The 23,940-nt window shown below is 35.0% G+C and overlaps 1 protein-coding gene and 1 non-coding gene across 8 annotated transcripts in view; one reads left to right on the top strand and one right to left on the bottom strand.

The window, feature by feature from the left end:
- The window catches only part of C14H8orf34 (chromosome 14 C8orf34 homolog), a 480,113-nt gene that overhangs the window by 387,045 nt on the left and 69,128 nt on the right, over positions 1 to 23,940 (bottom strand). The window lies entirely within an intron of this gene.
- On the top strand, positions 16,421 to 16,523 carry LOC119509682. The gene has a single exon (XR_005211748.1). It is a non-coding gene; the product is annotated as a U6 spliceosomal RNA (small nuclear RNA).

Genomic DNA, 23,940 nt, shown 5'->3' with positions numbered 1-23,940 from the left:
AGTTTTGACCTACAACAAAATCCTGTGAAATCTGAATAAGATATTCAAGATTATTTTGCCTGCTGTGCCATAGCCAGCAAGGAGGGAAAACTTTGACTTTAAATTGGATTTCAAGAAAAGAGAATCTGGGCATCAAGAATTAAGAGCTCTCATCCTGTGTTTCCTGGAGATTTATCCAAAACAAACCAGGAGAACATACAAATATTTTTCTAATATAAATTTCACACTTAAAATTCTAAAGCATAACAATAATTTAACTAAGAAAGAACTATAATACATCATTATTTTTACTAAATGATAATAATACCTTGCGGCTATATTAATTTTAACTATGTGATATATCAAGACTACTCATTAGATAATAACTCCAAAATATTTATCTATTTCACAGTGAATGTAGCGAAAACATTTTAAGTTTTTGGCCATGTGCTGCCAAAAATAAAATACAATGTGATTTAAGAAAGGAAATAAATTCTAGGATTAAATTAACCAGTGTAATAGGATATGGAATGAGACAATTCCCTCTGTCTTAGAATTTCTGGTCAAAGAATTAAAGCTGAGAATAGTGGATAATAAGTAGCACAACCTGTAATATGTAGTGCTAATATATGTAATAGGAGGCTCTATGCACATCTGCACAGGATTTGTGGAGAGTGACTGTGCCGGTTTGAATGTATTATGTCCCCCAGAAAAAGCCATATTCTTTGATGCAATCTTGTGGGGCAGACAGAATAGTGGGGATTAAGTTGGAATGTTTGAATTAGGTTGTTTGCTTCGAGATGTGCCCCACCCAACTGTAGATGATAACTGATGGGATATTTCCATGGAGGCGTGGCCCCACCCATTCGGGGTGGGCCTTGATCAGTGGAGCCATATAAATGAGCTGGCTCAAGGAGAGGAAACGCAGTGCAGCTGTGAGTGATGTTATTTGAAGAGGAGCAAGTTTGCTAGAGGGGAATGTCCTGGGAGAAGCCATTTTGAAACCAGAACTTTGGAGCAGACGCCAGCCATGTGCCTTCCCAGCTAAGAGAGGTTTTCCGGACGCCATTGGCCGTCTCCAGTGAAGGTACCCGATTACTGATGTGTTACCTTGGACGTTTTGTGGCCTTAAGACTGTAACTGTATAGCCAAATAAACCCCCATTTTATAAAAGCCTATCCATCTCTGGTGTTTTGCATTCTGCAGCATTAGCAAACTAGGACAGTGACCAAACTGGCTCAATCATTACTCCAATAGCCAATGTAAGATAAAGCCAGAGAGGAAAATGTTTTGACACGAATTCCTATGAGTAAAGAGAGCTGGGTTGCTTCATCTCCCCTCTTTTCCCTGTTCCATGGTCTGCCCCAACTCTAGCCAAGGGAGATCCCTATGCCAATTATGAAACTATTATCTCTCAACAAATCTGTGCTTCAAACTCTGTTTTGTAATGCTGGTACTGGGACTCTGCAAACTTCATTTCTCCTCTGTCAGATGGCTTCCTCTTAAGGTTTTATCAATAGAGGGCACTCGAGGAAAACTGGAAACCAGGGAGAAAAGGGACTTACTTGCTCCTCTTGAATGCTTGCTCTTCTTGTCAACAGAGCCCCTTTGCCAGCCGGATTCGTGTCTCTAGCTTCATCTGGCACTCACAGAACTAGCCTCACTGCAATGCCTCCACGGTAGGGGCACCATCCAGGCTGGGCTGCTTTCTCATTAAAGGGGGGCCCTCCTTTGAGATCCTCATCTCTGATAATCCCGGTTTCTACCCTTTGTTGCTCCCAAAGCACGAGGGGAGTTCACAACTCCCTGAGGTTATTAACTCTGTGTTACCTCGGTTCTCCCTGTTTTCTTTTGCAGTCCTCCACCTCCTATTCAACCAATTCCCTATAGTAAATTCTCTCTGTTGAAATATCAAATGTGGTTTCTGTTTTCCTGACTGGCTCCTGATTGATAAGTTACTTGGTACCAAAACCTCCAAAGATGGAAGTTTACGATTAGCTGGGTCAGGTATCTGGCCTTGATCCCAAATGTTAAAGTCCTTGGCAATGGAAATTAGAATACTGATCACATGTGCTACACAGAGGCAGCATGGCTGGAAATATCGCCTGTTTGACTGTTAGGAAGTGCTTACAGAAGTCAGTGCCTTGGGGAACCAAGTTGCTGCTACACTTCATCACTACTGTAGTTGTGATGATCATAAGGGCTGTGAGCTGGGGCTTCTGATTGAACTGATCACTTACAGGAAGAATGACAAGCTCAGAGGTTAAAACTCTTGACTCAAGTCAGAAAGCTTTAATGGTAGCTGTAAAAAAAAAAAATCTCTTATTTCTGATAGCTGTACAGATGATCTCATGGAAAATAAGACCCAAATTTTAACTTTAATTTGGGAATTTGTGAGTTCCAATTATATTGTAATTCTACAGCTTGAGACATGCCCAAGTAGAGGAATTACAATGTAATTTGAATTCAAAAGACTCCCCAAATATGGAAGTTAGAGCACTGATAAGAAATGCAAACCTAAGATGGTACTGGAGACAGCTGAGTGGACTAAGAAAATGCTGAAAATCTTGAACCCCGAGTGTCTGAGAGCTTCCCTTGGCAGTAGAAGCATCTTGCCTCCTGCGTCTGAGGACACTAGCCTTCCATTGCTCAAGGGCCCTGAATAAACTGACCTGGGCAGTTGCCTTGCAATGGGATCATTTTCTCCTCAAAGACCCATCCAACCATACCTATTTGCCTTTAGACCATTAACAAGAGCCTGATACCAGCTTTCTCCTGGGAGACAAGTGGGAGATAGCTTATACTCCATGAGATTTCCCTAATTTATTTTGGCCAAAATCTTGGAAATATGTGTGGGAATGGATCCTAAGGATATTAGACCAAGGCAAATGGAGTATAGCACTGAATCAGCTAAATTAATTGATTTGGGAACTTAGAGGCTCTATATATAATGTGTTAACTCACAGGTTCAAATTATTTGCTGGCTGATTGACTGAAACTTGGCCTCAACAGTGTCCTGCATTTAATAAGGTGGAAATGCTCTAGTATTATCACAGTACAAAGGAAGGAATCCAAAAGCTTAGAGAAATACTCTGCATACTCACCCAACCGCACTCAAGAAAAGCTTCACTGAAGCATTAAGAAACATATGTGGACAGCACATATCTTTCAAGTATCCTTCAAGTTTCCTGTAGTGACCATCTTCTGAAGGCCAGGGATGACCGTGTTAGATACTGTCACTGAGATAGGTTCCTCTTTCAGGAATGTGGAAATGGGTTCCAGATTAGCAAATGCCAAGTGGCAGGTTTTATCTTCCATAGACAAGATGGGCCTATTTACCATAATGGGCAGCAAGGACAGACAAAAAGCTAAGCAAAATGTTTTGACCAGCAGGAATCTTTGGCATTGCCTAACAACCAATCACAGTGTTCCTCAAAGTGGAATAGATCGGAAGCCTACAGAAATATAACAGTATATCTTGTTATATTTCTATATCACAGATAAACAAGAAACCTAGGTCTGGTAGGCTGAAATCTGACTTGAGCTGCCACAATGGGGGGTCTGTGCCCATGGATATTTAAGGACCAACCACTTATTGAAGTTCCTGAGAGCTCAATGATCAGAGTATCTTCTCCAAAGTTGCTGCACCCATGCCACTTACCACTACAAAGAGGCATGTCCTCTTTGGATTTTGGAGACATCATATACCACAAGATATTGAGTAATCCATAAGGCTGCCCTTTTTTAGTAGAGTTAAGAACAAGAGAAGATTTGGGAGAGGTTGAGTTGCAGTACATGCTGCTTTGGCACTCAAACCTTGAGCCCAAGTAGATCAATGGTACTCAAAGTGTCAGAGCCAAAGAAGGATACTGTATTGGGTGATTTGTAGGCAAGCTCCCACAGGAGAATAACACAGACTCCTAGGAGTTTTAAATAAAATTCTATTTACTTCTAAAGATAAGCAGTCTCCTTTTGAAATACAGCTCCCAGTTCGCTAATTAGCCCTTGTAGACAAACCTAATTATGGACATCAATTGCCCACGAGACCTGAACTGTCTGCTGTGAACTGGATATTTTCTGAGTCATCAAAACATAAGATTGAATATCTATAGGAGCAAGTTACATGTACACATCTCAGACTCCTTCAATCCATAATCCTGCCACATTGCCTACCTTCCTTCAATCCATACCTATGATCTCATAGGGAGTTGAAAATGACCAGTGACTAAAAAGAAAAAGCAACAAAAGAAAACCCTGGGACTCGTTTAGACCAAGTCCTACATGATTTACCAGCAGAAGTGGACTGTTGCAGCATCTGGGAAAGACAGTGGTGAGGAGAAAGCCCCCAAGAAGCAAAACATTAAGCATATTTTATTGTTCACTGGACTACAGTCAGAAGTAGGAATCCTCCCTGATTATGGACGGTGAATAACAGTATCACTCAGAGATTTGAAAAGAAGAGAATTGGAAGACTGGTTCCAAATACGTCTAGAGAGAGGTGTGTAGAAGAGTCTCTTGAAATGCGTACAAAGAACAAAATTATTTTGTTACATGTTTGGTTTGTGAAGTTGAACCAAAAAAAGAATATTATTAAGACAATGGACAACAGCATACAAAACTGGAAAATTGGTGACTAAATTTAAAGTACTCTAAAGTCCTTACATTATTTGGAAAAAGACAGATACTGCTGAACTTCAGATTTTAAGTTAAATATGAATGCTATTATTTCTGTGATAACTACAAAAGAAATAAATTAAGGTTAAAATCTCCAAAAGTAGAGGAAAAATCTTAAATAAAATATTAGCAATCCAAATCCAGAAATGTAAAAAACAGATTATGTATCTTGACCAGAATCAATTTCTTCCAGAAATACAAAGTTGGCATAACATTAGAAAATCCAGTAATAGAATTCTTTGCATTATCAAAATAAAGAAGAAATCACATAACTAAATCCATAGATAAAAACCTTTAAATGTAGTCAACACAACTTTTATTTAAAAGATCATAGCAAACTAGACAGATTAGGAAACATTCCTAACTTTATAAAAAAGTATCTGTCAAAAAAAAGCTACTAACATGTTAATGATGGTACATTAAAAACATTCCTCTATTTCCCCTTCTATTCAACACTGTATTTGAGGTCTTGGCCAGCAGAGTAAGACCAGAAAAAAAGAAACAGAAGTATAGAAACTAAAAAGACACAAAACTGTTATTTTTCATATTTTTAACTAATAGACAGCTTACTGACATACACACAAAACAGGAAATAAAAGTTATAATGACTGGAATATTGTAATTTTCCACAAACAATTTGGCTCTCTACATAGAAAAACTCAAAATAATTTTGGGCTAAATAAGCAAAAATAAGAGAATTATCATGTTTCTGGATGCACATTGAAAATCAAAATGAAAAACTTACTATCCTCATAATTAAAACTACTTTCTGGCCCAACTGCAGAGACAAATCTGTGGTAAAACATGGGGGATAAAGTCATCTCATGTTCTTACAGAGTAGGTCGGCATCGGAAACCCTTTCAAATCAGTACTTCATTAAGCTGAATGAGCCTTCAGTGTCTGAATACATTCGGGCAGCTTTCCAATGTGCCTGTCATACTTTTAAGAAGTACTTTAAAATACAAAAGAAAGTAAGCTAATGGGTATTGATTCTACAGCACTTTTATTAGCACAGAGTAAGAGTAAAAATTATCAATTTATCTTTAAATGGTGCATTTCCATTTCATTGATAGAGGATGCTGCTAGATGTTAAATGATAAAACCTCGCTGCTAATGAAGAAAACGTCAAGTCAAATTCAGAATTAATTTGCATAACTAGGATTTTAACGACTAATCTTCATTAGTAAGTGAGTATGAACCAGGATTCACAAAAAAATACTTGCTTTTAGAACTGCAAATGGATACCTATTGTAAGGAGGCACTGAATTTTAAAAAGGTATTTACTGTAACTACATCCTTCTTACCACTGCATAGACTGAATAAAGTCACATATAATAGGTTTTTATTTCCACACAAATCACAATATTTGTAACTAAATAGATCACTTAGTAGTCCTGTGTTACACAACAAAAATCCAAATCAGTCTAGCTTATACAAAAACAGAGATCTACTAACTCACATTATCAACTATAGAGATTTTAATTCCTTTTACCTTTATGGCTCATCTCTAACCTTCAAGGTTGGTGAATACTTTTCAGCTGTGGAGCTTAGAAATAGGGGAAACGTCTAGTGTGCTTTGTGTATAAAGTAAAGGTTATTTCATGCTTCTATAGCCCATGCTGCTATTTATACATTTATTCATTCAACAAGTATTAAATTAAATGCTTATGATACATAAACTGCAAGTTAGATACTTAGGAGGAGCATTAGGAAAAAAACCAACAATCTAGTTAGAAAGACAGGCCATAACCCCAAAGGTAAAGTAACAATGTGATTAACCACACAAATGAGTGGCACAGCCCAGAAGTGCAAAAGGGTTTCACAGAAACGGAAAATCTGGGAAACCTAGGGCAGCCCAAAAAGATTAAAAAGGAGACAGGACACAAACTATTCCCTAACGAATGGCTGACAGCTAGATGGGTGAATGTAGTAGGTGCTGTTTTGTGTGCCCAGATCTTCCCTTCAGAAATAAGAACTCATTTCCCCAGCTTTCAGGGATGTTGGCTGTTGAAGGCTCTCAACTGAGACCCCCTCCAGAATTACTTTTCAGAGAAGGCAGATGCCTCATCCATGGTTACACCCTGTCTCCAAAGAAAGCCTGTACTAATGTCTAGTCCATGTGGGAATAAAAAGGTCACCCCCATGCCTCTATCTGAACACTCTAAAGGGTGATCCTGGTTCCAGGGCTCCCTAGGTCATCTACTCTACATGATCAACGGAGGACGCAGTTGCATCTGCCTTCACTTCAACTTGTCCCTCCACCCAAATCTGCTTCTCTCATTCCCTTCCAGGTGCTATTCCCAAGAGCACTCCCTAACTAACACTCAGCACACAAATCGCTATCTCAATCTGTTTCTCAAGGACTCTAATCATAAACAATATAAGAAAAAAGGTAACTATTCCATGAAGGCAGAGACTTGGCATTATAGGTATTGGGGAAATTGGACAAACTAGCCTGGCAAACACTGAAGCAACATGTGGGGACAACTAAATATAGTTAAGTAGATTCTGGAGGACCTTGAATGTCACAGTTTGGAACTCATCACTTAATCCACCACTTCAAAACCTCTTGACCCTTGGTGCAGGACTGGGAATTCATCTTTCTGAATGCCTGGAGGCAGAACTAAAAGTGATAGAACAGAGAGCATGGAAATGCTCTAAAGTTTCATTTATCTTTCAAATTTACTTGAACTTTTCATTTTGCCCAGTTATCCACATTAGTTATATACATTCTTCTGCTTGAGAAGCATGGTCACAGAAAATGGAGAAACAGGGTGTGTGTGTGTCTGTGTGTTTGTGTGTCTGTGTGTGTGCATGTGTATTAGAAGAGGAGTGACCAAAATATCACTATTTGGAATGATCAGTTTATCAGCTACACGAAGCATGGACTGAGGTAGGGACAATCCAATGGAGCTGTGTGGGCACAAGATGATGGGGGCCAGGACTAGGTTGGCAATGAAGAGCAAGAAATGACACACAGGCATTTCAAAGAACTCACTGAAAGGATTTCATAATTTACCTTTTGTTTAAGGAAAGGGAGGAGTGATAGATAAGTGGGCCATGGGAAGAAATATTAAACTACAGTTGAAACAAGGAGATAGGAAGAGTGAAGCATCTTGTGTTATGCTGGGGTCAATTCTGACCTTGGATCCATATGCAAGGATCTATATAGGAAGTACTTTGGACAACATTCACTCAAAAATATTTGTGGAATAGTCAATGCTGTGTCGACACCTGTAGGTATTTGAGAAAAATGCAGTTTGGTCTTAGACATGTTCAAGCAAGACTCAACATATTTCCTTTAAAGTGCTTTTACGCATCCTCTTGAGGCCACTTCAGTTTTCTTGTTCCCAAAGCATATGGGTATTGCTACAGAGAGCTGGGACCCAAGGTGAAGTAATGTGAAGCTTTGTCAAGTCAGGTAGCATGTACCTTCCACAATTCTCAATGGTTTTGCAACTCTTGAAAGAGGATTAAAAAAAATGAGAGAGGCATTATAAAATGACAGAAGAGTTCTCATAGAGAATTCAGTCCAGTGTAATAAACATGACCCTCCACAACTTCAATAGTCATAACAAGGTCTTTGTTGAACTGGTTCTTATAACTATTCACAACAGAGGTTTTTGCATCATTCAACTGTACAACTCAGTGAAGTAATTCTTCAATGGGCCAACCTTATGCCGAATGGGTACCCAGGTAATTGCTCAACTGACTTCATCCAAAATTACATTTTATAATAATAACATGAGAAGTTAATGCACATGACATTTATGAATGCTTCCCTGAAAATTATTTCTGAAACCTGAGCTATCAATAAACCTGTAGTGACAATGATCTCTGTATTACATTACCTACAAATCTGAAGGCTATTACAGTAGTATTTTGCCAGTTTTACACAGACCTCAATGTTTTTGCTAAATGGTAAGTGAGGGCTATTGTTAAAACAACTCTGGAAAGCTAAAACTTTTTCCGAAATGATGGAAAGCCTCATAGCTTCCTCAAAGTAGGGTATTTGTCATCTTTACAAATCTAGAAGTGTTGTTTACCATATCATTGCTATAAAATTAAGAGAAAAGATACTTGGGAATATTTCAATAGATATGTTCAATCAGAACATATGTGTTCAATAAACCGTGATTAGTTTAATTACCATTTTATATAATATTACACTAATAATCCCATTTTGTAAAGAAGAAATATAACTTAGGAAACTAATGAATTAATTGAAACCTATCAGGTTTTCTATAAAGAAGTCATAGGAGTAACAGAGCATTAAATTAAGATAATGCCTCAAAAACACATAAGTACAGTAAATCTCACACTGAAGTTCACTTCACACAAATAGATATGTTGTTTCAATGTACAGACAAATCAAAAATATTCTCAATGCAATATTGTCACCATGAATTTAGATCAATAAGTGTGAACAGTGCAGGAACAGGAATTATACACTCTTATAAACTCCAGGCTAGACTTCAAAAAGAAAACTTCTCTTGTTTATATTAAAGGAACATATTATAACATAAAACTAGCAGTATGTTACATTTAGAACTATCTACCAGTGAGATCATTCAGATATTTTTAAAAATTCATTTTCAGGTATCTTTTTGCTGCTAAGAACTTACATGAATAAAAAACATTAAAGAAACTATCAAATATGCCTTTACTTATGCTTTATCTTATGTACATGCTTGATATTATGATAAGTTTTCTTAAAAACTAATCTCTGAATCTAAATTCCTTACTTCTAGTATTATAATAACGGTATACACTTGTGAATATGAAAATACACCAGCAAAGTAAACAAACCATGGCAGGTTTTTGCAAAATTGTCAAAATAAAACAGTAGAGAATGCCCTTAGTATACCAATCTTTTCTAAATTTACAAGCATTTAAGGACAGGAAACGTCTTAATTGAATTTATATTTTCCAGTGCCTTAACAAAGCATACAATAAACATGTACTGAATGAATGTAAATGAAGTTCCAAACATCATACACGAAAGAATTTAACAGTTACTGAAAAGACAAGAAACTTTAATAAATTTTCAAGAAAATGAAATACCCCATAATTCTCAAACTCCTATTGGAAACCATACTGCCACCATATTTTTCAGAGTTCAGAGGTTAGTCGTGATTCCTTTCATTCGTAAATGTTGACAACTATTTGCTAGAATACCTGCTATGTACCTAACATGAAGATACAAGCAATAAAAAAGACAAAATTTTTGCCTTCAAGGAGTTTATATTCTAGTAAGAATAAATACAACATACACTAAAATCAAAGAAATAAACCCAATGAGATCACTTAATTTCAGATGGGGATAAGGGATATAAAGAAAAGCAAAGAAAATCATGCTACATTAAGTGACAATAGGGTTGGGATTTATATGTGCTACTTTAGTTAAGGGTGATCCAGTTTGTCGCTCTGAAATAAAAACAGATATTCTGGGTTGTTTTTTAATTATATGCAATGTTTTCCAAATTCTGTCCAAAGCATACTGTCCCTTAGGTAATAAGGCAACACACATACACACACTGGTCTGCCAAGTTCTGCTCTTCTTTAAATGCTAATTGCAATCCTTTTTCAAAGATACCAGAGGTACAACCTAAAAAAGCAGATGTACACTACAACACACTGAGTTCTAATATGAGGGCCCTAGAAGGCCAACCATCAAAAGCATTTCTCCAAATAGTCTGCCACTGAACCATTAATATTCATAGGAAAGAAAAGTAGCAACATAGCAGCATCCTATAATGGCAGTCAAACGATATGAAGTGTCCACCAAGTGCCAGGCACTAGACTAAGTTCATCTATTCCTCACAAAATTCCTCGTACGTATTATCTTGCAGGTGGGGACACTGATGTTCAGAGACATTAAGTAACTTGCTCAAAAAGACCCAAATAAATGGAAAGATATGCTGTTCATAGATGGGAGGACAAAATATGGTTAAGATGCCAATCCTATGAAAAGCAATTTACACATTCAATGCAATATGGTCAAAATTCAAACATCCTTCTGTGCAGAAATGGTGCCAAGGCTACTCAATGGGGAAAGAAAAGTCTCTTCAACAAATGGTGCTGGGAAAACTGGATATCTACAAGCAAAAGACTGAAAGTGGACCCCTACCTTACACCATGTAAAAATTAACTTAGGATAGATCAAAGGCCTAAATATAAGAACCAAAACTACAAAACTCCTAGAAGAAAAAATTCAGAAACATCTTCAGGACCTTGTAATAGGCGTAGACTTTATGCCAAAGGAATGAGCAACAAAAGAAAAAACAGATAAACAGGACTTCATCAAAATTAAAAACTTTTGTCAATCAAGGAACATTATCATGAAAGTGAAAAGACAACCCACAGAATGTGAAAAATATTTGGAAACCATATATCTGATAAGGATTTACAATCCCAAATATATAAAGAAATCCTACAACTCAACAACAAAAAGACAAACACCACAATTTAAAAGGGGGCAAAGGACTCACATAGCCATTTCTCCAAAACGGATACAAAGATGGCCTATAAGCACATGAAAAGATGCTCATCATTAGCAACTAAGGAAATGCAAATCAAAACCACAATGAGATACCACCTCATACCTATTAGAACGGTTACTACTAAAAAAATGGAAAACAACAAGTGTTGGTGAGGATATGGAGAAATAGGAATCCTCATACATTGTGTTGGGAAAGTAAAATAGTGCAGCCACTGTCAAAAAGTTTGATGGTTCCTCAGAAAAGTAAGTACAGAATTACCATATGACCCAGCAATCCCACTTCTATGTATATATCCAAAAGAATTGAAAGCAGGGACTCAAACAGATATTTTCACACTGATGTTCATAGTGGCATTACTCACAATTGCAAAAAGACATAAGCAACCCAAAGGTCCATCAATGAAAAAATGGATAAACAAAATTTGGCATACACACACAATGGAATATTATTAAACCGTAAAAAAGGAATGAAGTTCTGATACGTGTAACAACATGGAAGAACCTGGAAGATATCATGTCAAGTGAAATGAGCCAGACACAAACAGACAAATATTTTATGATCTCACTGATATGAAATAATTAGGATATGCAAATTCATAGTCAGAAATTAGAATACAGGTTACTAGGGGCTGGCGTGGGGGTGGGGAATGGAGATTTCATGCTTAATTGGTACAGAGTTTTTGTATGGGGTGACGGAAATGTTTCTGTACTGCATGATGGTGACAGTAGCCCAACACTGTAAATGTAATTAACACTACGTACTTAAATATTTGAAAGTGATTATAATGGAAATTTTAGGTTGTATATATGTTACCAGAATAAAAATGTTTAAAAACCATAGAACTGTACAACACAAAGAGTGGACCCTAATGTAAACTATGAACTATAGTTAATAAGGTTAATATGATGATATTGTTTCATCAGTTATAACAAAGATACCACACTAATGCAAAATATTAATAATAAAGAAGACTGGAGAGGGAGAGTATATGGTGGGAACTCTGTACTTTCTGCATGATTTTTTTGTAAACCTACAACTGCTCTAATAGAAAAATTTAAAAGATATCTCCAAATTAAAATATATATATATTATTATTCTATTACAATTATATTAACATCAATAATATATTATAAACATAAATATAATGTACCTATTAATAAATAATATATTGCTATACTTTTTAAAAAACTAATGCTTATGTGAACATTCTTTTTTTAATGCAATTTTATTGAGATATATTCACATAACATACAATACTCCAAAATGTACAATCAGTTGTCTTCAGTATCATCATATAGTTGTGCATTCATCACCACAATCAATCTTTGGACATTTTCATTACTCCAAAAATTAAAACTAAAATTAAAATAAAAAAGAACATCCAAAACATTCCATTCCCTCCTCCCCCCATTGTTCATCTACTTTCTTTAACACTCGTTCACTGTTTTTTTTAACTTAATCAAAAAATTAAAAAACAAACAATAAAAACATTTCAAACAAAACCATAACAAAGGAATAAGAAAAAACAAGTAACCTAAAATAACTACATTGCTTCCAACATGTTCCTACCCTACCCCAAGGAAATAAAACTATAACCAAACAAAGGAATAAGAAAAACAAATAACCTGAAATAACTACATTGCTGCCAACTTGTTCCTACCATACCCCCTAAAATTAACAAACCATAGTCAGTGAACATTCTTGTATGTTTCTCCTTGGGCACAGGGACAAGAATTTCTTTAAGGAATACATCTAAGAGTAGAATTGCTAGGTCATTGCTAAGAATTATGATGTAGGGTCTGAGATTTTACCCTACTTAACAAGCCAGCAAATTAGCCTGTTACTATTTCATGCTAGCAGAAGACCTGCAACTCCTGGTAAAAATAAAGGATTTTTCAATTGTGGCAAAAACAGTAACAGCTTCATGTTGCTTTGCATCAACTGTCCATGTCCCCAAGACCCACAGAGTTCAGAAAGGGCCTGCACAGGCAGTGGGCTGCATTACAGTAGAGAAGCACTTAGCTTGGGGGATTCACTGCTTTGGTTGTGTCGTAGATTCAGTTATGTACACTCAAAAAATACATGTTCTTGGTCTTAGTCTGCATTCCTGTGGGTATGAGCCCATTGTAAATAGAATCTTTCAAAGATGTTGTTTTAGTTAGAATCTGGCCCAAATGAATAAGGCTGATCCTTAATCTGATTACTGGAATCCTTTACAAGCAGACGAAATTCAGACAAAGTGAGAGAAAGCCACAGAGAGGAGCTAAAAGCCAAAAGTCAACGGAACCAGGAGAGAAAGAAGAGGACATAGCTAGTGCATCGTCAAGACATGCGCGTGTGAAGGAGAGCCAAGGAATCCAAGGATTGCCAGCCAGAATGCTACCGACCCTGGGAGGTAGCAAACTTTCTCCTGTGGACCAGGGAGGATGCAACCCTCTAGCCTCTGAAACACTGAGCCAATAAATTACCGTTGTTTAAGCCAAAACCTGTTGTAGTATTTGTGATAGCAGTCTAGCAAAATTAAGACAGTTAGTAACAGAAGCAAACCTGCTTTTTGTCTAGATTTTGTCCCTCAAGACTGCTTTGTGAAAACACAGCCCTGAAGAAACTACAGTTCAGGCCTCATATTCATGGCACGCCAGCAACATGCAGGGAGGTTCAGGGAGCATGGCAGATTGCCTCCACTAATAGTTACTGTATATGCAGATATTTCCAAATTATTCTCCAAAGGAATTGTCACAAGGTAGTCCCACCAAGAATGTACAAGAATTTCAGTTATTCCAAATCCTTGCCAAGACTTGGAATAGCCACTTTAAAAATGTGTCATTCTAAAGTACACAATTTGTATATCAAAGCTGTTTGTTCCCATTTCTCTGGTTACTGGAGAGACAAAGCAACATTTCATATGTTTATGAGTCAATCAAGTTCTCTTTTCTATTAATATCCTGCTGAAATCCATGTTCATTTATCTAGTGAGTTACTAAATGTTTGGTGTGCCAAATGTCAACTAATTCTCCAGTTATGTGGCTTGTATTTGATTTTTTATGGTATACACTTAGCTTACTAATATTCGGCCTTTTTTGTTCCTTTTCTAATATAAACATGTAAGGTAATACATTCCACTCTAAGAACAACTTTAGTTACAGCCACAAGTTTCAATATGGACTGTTTTTAAGTATCTTTCACTTATAAGATCTTTTTTAGTTTACATACGATTTTTTTCCTTGAACCCTAAGTTATTTAGAAGAAAGGCTTTGTTTTTATTTCCACAACTATGAGGCTATAAGATTATTTTGTAATTACTGACTGCTAAAATTGGAATATGAATGTGGTATGTATGAGATAGCAATTATTTTATACTTACTTAGACTTTCCTTCATCATACAATACCCAACAGCTGTTGCATGATAGACAATGCATAAGCTGTCTGTGGTTCAACATAAATCCATCAGGTAAACCTTGTTAATACATTATTCAAAACTTCTACATGCACACTAACTTTTGTCTGCTTCACCAATTAATGAGGTAGTATATCCAATCTTCTCCGTCAGTGACTTTTTCTATGTCACCTAATTTGGCTCATTCATGCTTCATGTAATTTGCTATGTTATTTGGAGAATACAAGTTCAGAATTGTTTACATTCTTACTGAATAGCTCCTTTTATCATTATATAGTGACTCTCTTGTTCCATTAAAAGCATTATTATGCTTTTGACTTAAAATCCATTTTGTTGATCCAGCCATACCAGCTTTCACTTGATAGTGTTTATTTCACATAACTTTTGCTCTCTTCATTTTTCACCATTTTGCTTTTTATGTTTTGATGTAAGTAAACAGCATAGAGCTGGATATATAGATTTTTTTGGCCAATTTGACGATATCTGTTTCTTAATTAGAGACCTTAGTTTATCTTCTATGACTAATGAAATATTTGAATTTATTTTTTATCACATTTCATGCAATACTTTATGTATTTTTCAGTTTTTTGCCTTCTTTTGGGTTAATGTTTTAAATTTAACTTTTTTCCTCAACTGATTTAAAAACCATTCACACATTATCCTTTTAATTTTAACATGCTTTGAAGTCCAAAGTTAATCAATACCTACACTCTCCTTTTAAATAATACAAGGACATTTACAGTCTACTGTAATTCAGAATTTTAATTCTATCTTACTTTTCTTTGAATTAGGTGTTATTATAATTTTATATAGCCAATATTTGCTTAAATATGTCAACATTTATTGAATTCTTCTTTCAACTTTTCTTCTTGCATCTCGGACTTTCCTCTTGAAATTATTTTATTTCTCCAGAAAGCATTATCAGTTAGAAATTCTTTTGGAGAGGTCTCTTGGTACTAAACTCAGTGTTTTAGATTTTGTTGAAAAACATCCTTATTTTTATTTCTTTCTTGAAAGTTATCTTTACTGGTAATACAATTTCAAGTTAACAGCTATTTTACCTCAGCTATTGAAGAGACCAACCTACACTCTTCTGGCTTTCATTGCTGCTATTGAGAAATCAGGGGCAAACCAACTGTCAATCTTTTACTAATAGTATGTCTGTTTTCTCTGAATACATTTAAAATAATCTCTGTCTTCAGGGTTTTGAAGTTTCAACATAATGTGCCTAGGTGAGAACTTATTTTTATTTACCCTACTTTGGGGTTCTAAACTGGTTTTTGTGTGGGCATAAGTTTTCAAATCAGTGAGCTAAATAGATAGGAATGTGATTACTGGATTGTATTGGTGAGACTATGTTTAGCTTTGTAAGAAATGCCAAATTGCCTACCTAGCACAGTGGCTGTTTAATTATGCATCTCCAGTCATACTTAGCACAAATTCCTGTTGTTCTGCATCCTTGCCCGCAGTTGGTATTATCTATTTGGGGATTTCAGCCATTTTAATAGGTTTGTAGTGCTCTCTTAGAGTTATTTTAATTTGATTTTTCCCCGAAGATAAGTAATGGTGAGCATCTTTTTTTGCATGCTTATTTGCCACCTGCATATGTTCCTTGGGAAGGTGTTCTTGTTGAGATCTTATATTTTGGTTGGGTTATTTTCTTCTAGTTGAATTTTTAAAAGTCCTTTGTATATTTTGGATTTCGTTTTTCAGGTATATGTTTTACAAATATTTTATCTCTGTATATGGCTTGCATTTTTATTTTCTCTTTTTATTCTTTTTTAAACATTTTTTATTGTGAAATATAACACCTATGCAGAAAGGTGATAAATTCCAAAATACAGTTAAAAAGTAGTTATAGTGTGCGTGCTTCGACAGCACATATACTAAAATTGGAATGATACAGAGAAGATTAGCATGGCCCCTGCACAAGGATGATGCGCAAATTTGTGAAGTGTTCCATATTTTTACAAAAGAGAATGGTTTCATGAATTAATTGATTTAAAAGTAGGTGTCGGTGTTACACATTTTTTATAAAAATAAATTCTATGTAGTGAAAAAAAGAAAAAAGTAGTTATAGTAATTATAGAGCAAATTTGGGGAGTTCATTTTGATACCTAAATCTGAGAACTTCTTCCCTCAATTTGGGACAATTTTGAGACATGTTTTCTTAATACTGCCTCCCTCCCACTGTTTATATGCTCTTCTATAATAACACATGGCATATTTTCATGTTTTATGTCTCTCTTGTGTTTGAAATTACTGCATATTTTCAAAGAATTCCAGAGGGAATCAAAAACGCCAACTAGAACAAGATAATTAAAAGCAGGCACATTTGAGAATAACCAAATAGAACTCCTTGAAATGAAAAATATTACACATCCAACAATTCAATGGATTGTTAAACCACAGAATACACATAACTAAAGAGAAAATAAACCAGAAAAGAGATCTGAAGAAACTACCCAGAATTCAGCATACATTTATAATAAAGCTTCTAAATGGTTATTCAGTCCCTCTGTACATAAATTACTTATTTTGCCATTTGATGTGAGTACTTTTAAAAAGAATATTTTTAATTTGCCAACCATGAATGGTAATTCTTGCTTGCATTTTTAAGCTTTGCTGTCTGATTTTAAAGCTTTTATGTAGTTATAAAAGTCATGAAGTATAGAATCATGCAGTATTTATATATTTTAATATAAAAAATTTCTTTGTTCCCAATTTAATGTACCTCACTTTGAATTCTATTTCTTCAAATAAGAGTATTGCAATATCAACCACCTCATTAGTATTTTTTGTTCATATTTTTCCCATTTCTTTGTGTCCACCATTTTGTATCATTTTGTCCCTTGTCTGTATAGATTTTTCAATACAATCCGTGAATCTGTGATTTGATAGAATTTAACACCTGTATATTTAATTATTATAATTTACCATAATTACTGCTCTGTCTAGACTCACTTCTGATATCTTCTTTCATGCCTTCTACTTTTCATGCTCTCATGTATCTTCAATATGCTTTTTTTTGTAACTTTAAATTTACTTGCTTTTTATTATTACATTTCTCTACTTCTTTGGAAGCTACACACTGTATTTATTTCCTAGAGATTACTTTTTAAATTTTCAACAAATATTTAAATATTTTCCCTCATTATCAGACTTTAATCAGTACCCAGGGCACTTTAATCAGTACTAAGGTACTGATTAAACACCCCCAAAACAAAATACAAAAATATCCCTTAGCTCTTAATATCTTTCTCAGATTTTTCATTTCTTTATCATTTTACTCGATTTTCTATCTTTTCTTTGCATTACTCTATTTCTTGTGGAGACCTTATCTGTTTATATTTTCCCCTCTATTGCCTTTGGTTTTCCTCAAATACCCAGATAATCTTGGCTATGCCTCTAATTCATGGTTAGTTTCAGCAGCTGGTGTGGGTGTCCTCAGAAGTTATGAAGATCTGAATCCTCAAGTGGACACCAAATGTGAACGGACTTGACTTGTCACGCAGAAGGCTTCCTTTTAGTGTGTGTGAACTAGAACAGAGGAAAACGCTAATGACTTTTACAATTACTAGGTAAGAAACACCATGGGAAATGAAATTTCTGCTTCATTATTTCTTGAAATTAGTTTGGAAGGTCCTTGAGGGTATCAAAGTTATTGTGAGGGGTTCATGTTTATCTAGGTCTTTGGCTGTTGATCAAAATATCAACTCATACATGTATATGTATATAATGTTTTATATACATACAATGTGTGTGTTAAATGTGTGAGCTAAACATGCATAGTCTATTCTCAATCATCTGGATGACCACCACTTAAATACTATCATGTGATTCAGCCCAAGACTATTTTTTACAGCTTTATTGAAGTATAATTGACATATGAAAAATTTCACATATTTGAAATATATAATTTGATATTCTTCTGTAAGTATAGACCCACAAAACCATCAACACAATCATCATAATATACATACATATATCATTCTCAGAAGTTTCCCCATGCCCATTTGTAACCACTCCTTCCCCCATCCCCACCCCCAGGTCCCTGGCAACTATTGATATGCTTTCTGTCACAATATGTTAGTCTGCATCTTCTAAAATATTATATAAATGTAAACATAAAGCATGTAGCCATTTTTTCTGGCCTTTTCCACTGGGTATATAATTATTTTGGGCCTCATCCATGTTACTGTAGGTATCAATAATTCACGTTTTCATTACAAAATAATACTACATTATATGAGTCTACCATTCTTTGTTTATCCATTTATCTGCTAACCTGTTTCCAATTTTGCCTATTACAAATAAAGATGCAAAATTGTTTTCCAAAGTAGTTGCACCATTTTGCATTTCCATCATCAGTACAGTAGGACCTCATTTTACATACACTCAACACACACAAATTCAGGTATATGAGATTGAACAAAATAAAGGCAGAGAGAGAGAACTAAGATTTTTAAAAATTATTTCTATGAATACCTTTTTTACTTACTGTTATTAGAGTATTTATTTGCCTTATTTATAAAAATAAATGTGTGATAGGTATGTTCATATAAGAAATACTTATAAAGTAACAGGGTTCGCTATTATGCACGATTTTCAACTTAAATAAATGTTGAATGGAATGTATTGGTCACATAAAATGAAGTCCTACTGTATATAAAGCTTCCAATTTCCTCCCATCCTCACCAACACTCGCTATTGTCAGTCTTTTTAATTTTAGACATTCTAGTGGGTGGGTAGGGGTTTCAGTTTGCATTCCCTAATGATATTGATTATCTGCTCACATACTTATTTTCTATCCATGTATCTTCTTTGGAGAACATCTATATATTTCCATTAGAGAAATGTCTGTTTCTTCTTTTGTCTTTTTGTCTATTTTTAGATTGGGTTGTTTGTCTTCTTTTATTATATAGTTCTAAGAATTCTTTATATATTTTATTGGTTTCCTAGGGCTGCTATAACAGATTACCACAAGCTTGGTGGCTTAAAACAACAGAAATTTATTCTCTCACAGAGGATAAATCACAGGGCCATGCTTCCTCTGAAGGCTCTAGGAGAAGAATCTTTCCTTGCCTCTTCCAGCTTTGGGTGGCTCCTGGTGTTCCTTAGCTTGTCGACACATAATTCCAATCTCTAACTCTGTCTTCACATGGCTCTCTCTCCTGTGTTTTCTCTGTGCCTAAAATCTCCCTATCCTGTCTCTTAAGGACACCAGTCATTGGATTTAAACTTTCCTAAACTCAGGATGATCTTATCTTGACATCCTTAACTTAATTACATCTGCAAAGATTCTTTTTCCAAATAAGGTCACATTCCCAGGTACTTGGACATAACTTCTGGGGGCACACAATTCAGGCTTCTACATATAGTCCAGATGCAAGTCCTTTGTCAGACATACATTCCGAAAATGTTTTCTCTCAGTCTGTGACTTGCTTTTCATTTTCTTAACAGTTTCGTTTGAAGAGCAAAAGTTTGATTTTGAGGAAGTCCAGTTTCTTGACTTTTTTCTTTTATACTTTATGTTGTTTACATCACATTTAAGAGATCTTTCCCAAACCCAAAGTCACAAAACTTACTTCCCATGTTTCTGTATAGAAGTAAAAAGGTTTTAAACTCAGGTCTATAATCCATTTGAAGCTAATTTAGTTTATGGTTTAAGATAAATATTGCAGTTTTGTGGTTTTTTGGGTTTTGTTTCTTTGTTTTTTTGTTTTTGCCTATGTCTATCTAACTGTTTCACCTCATTTGTTTTGAAGATTATTTGTTTCCACATTCAATTGACCATATGTGGGTGGATCTATTTCAAGACTCTCTCTCTGTTCCATGTATCTATTTATTTATCTTTACACCAACACTTCACCATCTCAATCACTGTGAAGAGTGTTGAAGTCAGGTATCATATGTCACTGAACACTACTAAATTTCTTGTCCATTAAGAAAATTGTACTTCTCTTAGGTCTTCTTTTCAGCAATGTTTTGTAGTTTTCAGTATGCCATCTTACATATCTATTTTTTAAATATTTAATTCTTAAGTATTTCATATTTTTATTCCATACTAAGTGGTATTTTTCCATTTTAATTCTGAATAGTTACTTTAATACCAATATATAATTGATTCTTGTTCCTTGAACTTGTATCTAAACCTTCTTAAACTCACTTATTAGTCCCTGTACCCTTTTTGTAGATCCCCTATAATTTTCTATGTACTTAAAATTGTTAAAATATCAGCTCCCTCTGATTACATCTATAGATTCAACACAATCTCAATCAAAATCCCAGCAAGTTTATTGTGCGTGAAAATTGGAAAACTGATTCTAAAATTCATATAAAAATGCAAAGGACCTATAATATATAAAGAAATCTTAAAATTTAAAAACAAGAATATAATAAAAAATGCACAAAATATTTGAACAGACACTTCACCCAAGATATATGAAAGGCAATCACATGAAAACATGCCCAGAATCATTAGGGAAATGCAAATTAAAACCACAATGAGATACCACAACAAACCTATTACAACGGCTGACATTAAAAAGACTGACAATATCACGTTTTGGTGAAAATATGGAACAACTAGAACTCTCATACACTGTTGGTAGGAAATGTAACACTGCACAGCCACTTCACAAAACAGGTGGGAAGTTTCTTTAAAAAGTTAAACATACAGCTTTACCACTTTATACTGCCATACATATTTCCTAAACATAGGGATATCCACTTAGGTAACCACAGTAAGTACAATTAGTACAATTATCAAGTTCAGGAAAAGTGGCATTGATATAAAGCATACAGTCTACATTCCAGTTTTTTCAATTGTTCCAGTAGTTTCCTTTCGAAATTTTCTCATTACATCCAGTCCAACATCATGTATTACATTTAATTATCGCCTCTTTAGTCTCTCTCCTTTATTAAACTGTGGCAACATATACAACACTAGCTTACCCACCTCAAACACTGACAAGCATAAAATTTAGTGAGATCAAACACATTCACAATGTTGTGTACCATCACCATCCCTTACCGAAACTTTTCTATCACAAACGGTCCAAACAGAGACCTTGCACCCATTATGCATTAACTCCTCATTACTCCCCCACCTGCCATGCCTGGTGATCTATCTACCTACTCTACTTTCTACCTCTGTGAATTTGCATACTCTAATTACTTCCTATAACTCAATACATGAACTTTTGTGTCTGGCTTATTTCATTCAACCTTATATCCTCAAGGTTCATCCATGGTATTCCATGAATAAGAAGCTCATTCCTTCTTAAAACTGAGTTGTATTTCATTGTATGTATATACCACATTTTGTTAGTCCATTCATCTGTTGATGGATATTTGGGTTGCTTCCACCTTTTGGCTATCATGAATAAGGTTGCTATGAAATTGGTATAAAGTTACTGTTTGAGTCCTTGCTTTCAATTCTTTTGGGAAATTACTTATTCCCCTAACTGTGAGATTACCAGGTCATATGATAATTCTATGCTTAACTTTCTAAGGAGCTATTTTCCACAGCAGCAGCACCATTTTATATTCCCACTAACAATGTACAAGGGTTCCTATTTCTCCACATCCTCGCCAACACTTGTTATTTTCTATTTTTCAATAATAGCCTTTCTAGAGGGTGTAAGGTGGTATCTCATTGAATTCTGATTTGTATTTTCCTGACGGCTAATGATGCTGACATTCTTTCACATGCTTATTGGCCTTTAATAAAGCATCTTTGGAGAAATGTCTACTCAAATCCTTTATCCATTTTTAATTTGGATTGTTTGTCTTTCTTTCTTTGGTTGTAGGAGTTCTTTATATATCCTGTATATTAAACCCTTAACAGATAATATAGCTTCCAATTATTTTCTTCCATTCTGTAGGTTGTCTTTTCACTTTCTTGTTAATGTCATTTGATGCACAAAAGATTTATCTGTTTTTTCTTTTGCTGCTCATTCTTTGGTGTAAAGTCTAAGAATCCATTGCCTAATGCAAAGTCCTTAAGATATTTCCCTATTTTCTTCTAAGAATTTCATAGTTTTATCTCTCACTTTTATGTCTTTGATCCATTTTGAGTTTTTTTTTTTTTTGTATATTGTATGAAGGAGGGGTCCACTTTCATTCTCTTGCATGTGGATATCCAGTTTTCCTTGCAGCAGTTGTTACAGAGACTATTCTTCCCTCATTGAATGGACTGGACACCTTTGAAAAAATCAATAATTAATGGGGTTTATTTCTGAACTTTCAATTCCATTCCATTGGTCTTTATGTCTGTCCTTATGCCAGTACCACACTGTTTTGAATATTTTAGCTTTGTAATAAATTTTGAAATAGTTAAGTGTGAGTCTTCTAACTTTGTTTTTCTTTTCCAAGATGGTCTTGGCTATTCAGGTTCCCTTACCCTTCCATATGAATTTAGGATCAGCTTTTCCATTTCTGCAAGGAAGGAATTTTGATGGAATTGCATTGAAACCATAAATTGCTTTTGGTAGTACTGATAGCTTAAAAATATTAAATCTTCCAATCCATGAGAAGGGGATACTTTTCCATTTTTAGGCCTTATTTTTTTCAGTGATGATATGTATTGGACTTTGGTTAAAATCCTTTTATATCTTTGGTTAAATTTATTCCTAGATATTTTATTCTTTTAGTTGCCATTGTAAATGGAATTGTTTCCTTGATTTCCTTTTTGGATTATTCATTGCTGGAATATAGAAACACCAGTTTTGTGTGCTGGCCTTAAATCCTGCCATGTTGCGGACTCAGTTTATTAACTCCAGTAGCTTTCTTGTAGATTCTTCAGGATTTTCTCTATATAGGATCATGTTACCTATGCAGACGAATAGTTTTACTTCTTCCTTTCCAATATGGATGTCTTTTATCTCTTTCTCTAACCTAATTACCCCAGCTAGAACTTCCAGTACAATGTTGAATAGCAGTCATGACAGTGGGCATCCTTGTCTCCTTCCTAATCTTAGGGGAGAGTGTTCAGTCTTCTACCCTTGAGTATGACGTTAGCCTTGAATGTTCCATATATATCCATTATCATATTGAGGAAGTTTCCTTTTATCTACCCTTGTGATCCTTGGATAAATCCCACTTGGTCACAGAATATAATTCTTTTAATGCGCTACTGGACTCAATTTGCTAGTATTTTGTGGAGGATTTTTGCATCTAAAATCAAAAGGGATACCGTTCTGTAATTTTCTTCTGATATAATTGTCTTTGGTATTAGGGTGATAGCCTCAAAACATGAGATTTATGAAGTGTTCCCTCCTCTTCAATTTTTTGGAAGAATCTGAGAAGGAATGGTATTAATTCTTTGAATTCAAATTCAAATCTGTTTAGGAGTTTTCTTTGCTTGGAGTTTTTTTATTATT

The sequence above is a fragment of the Choloepus didactylus genome, chromosome 14 (genome assembly GCF_015220235.1).
Source record: "Choloepus didactylus isolate mChoDid1 chromosome 14, mChoDid1.pri, whole genome shotgun sequence".
Taxonomy (NCBI): domain Eukaryota; kingdom Metazoa; phylum Chordata; class Mammalia; order Pilosa; family Megalonychidae; genus Choloepus; species Choloepus didactylus.
The sequence above is the reverse complement of the archived record's forward strand: the minus strand, read 5'-3'. Positions and strand labels throughout refer to the sequence as shown.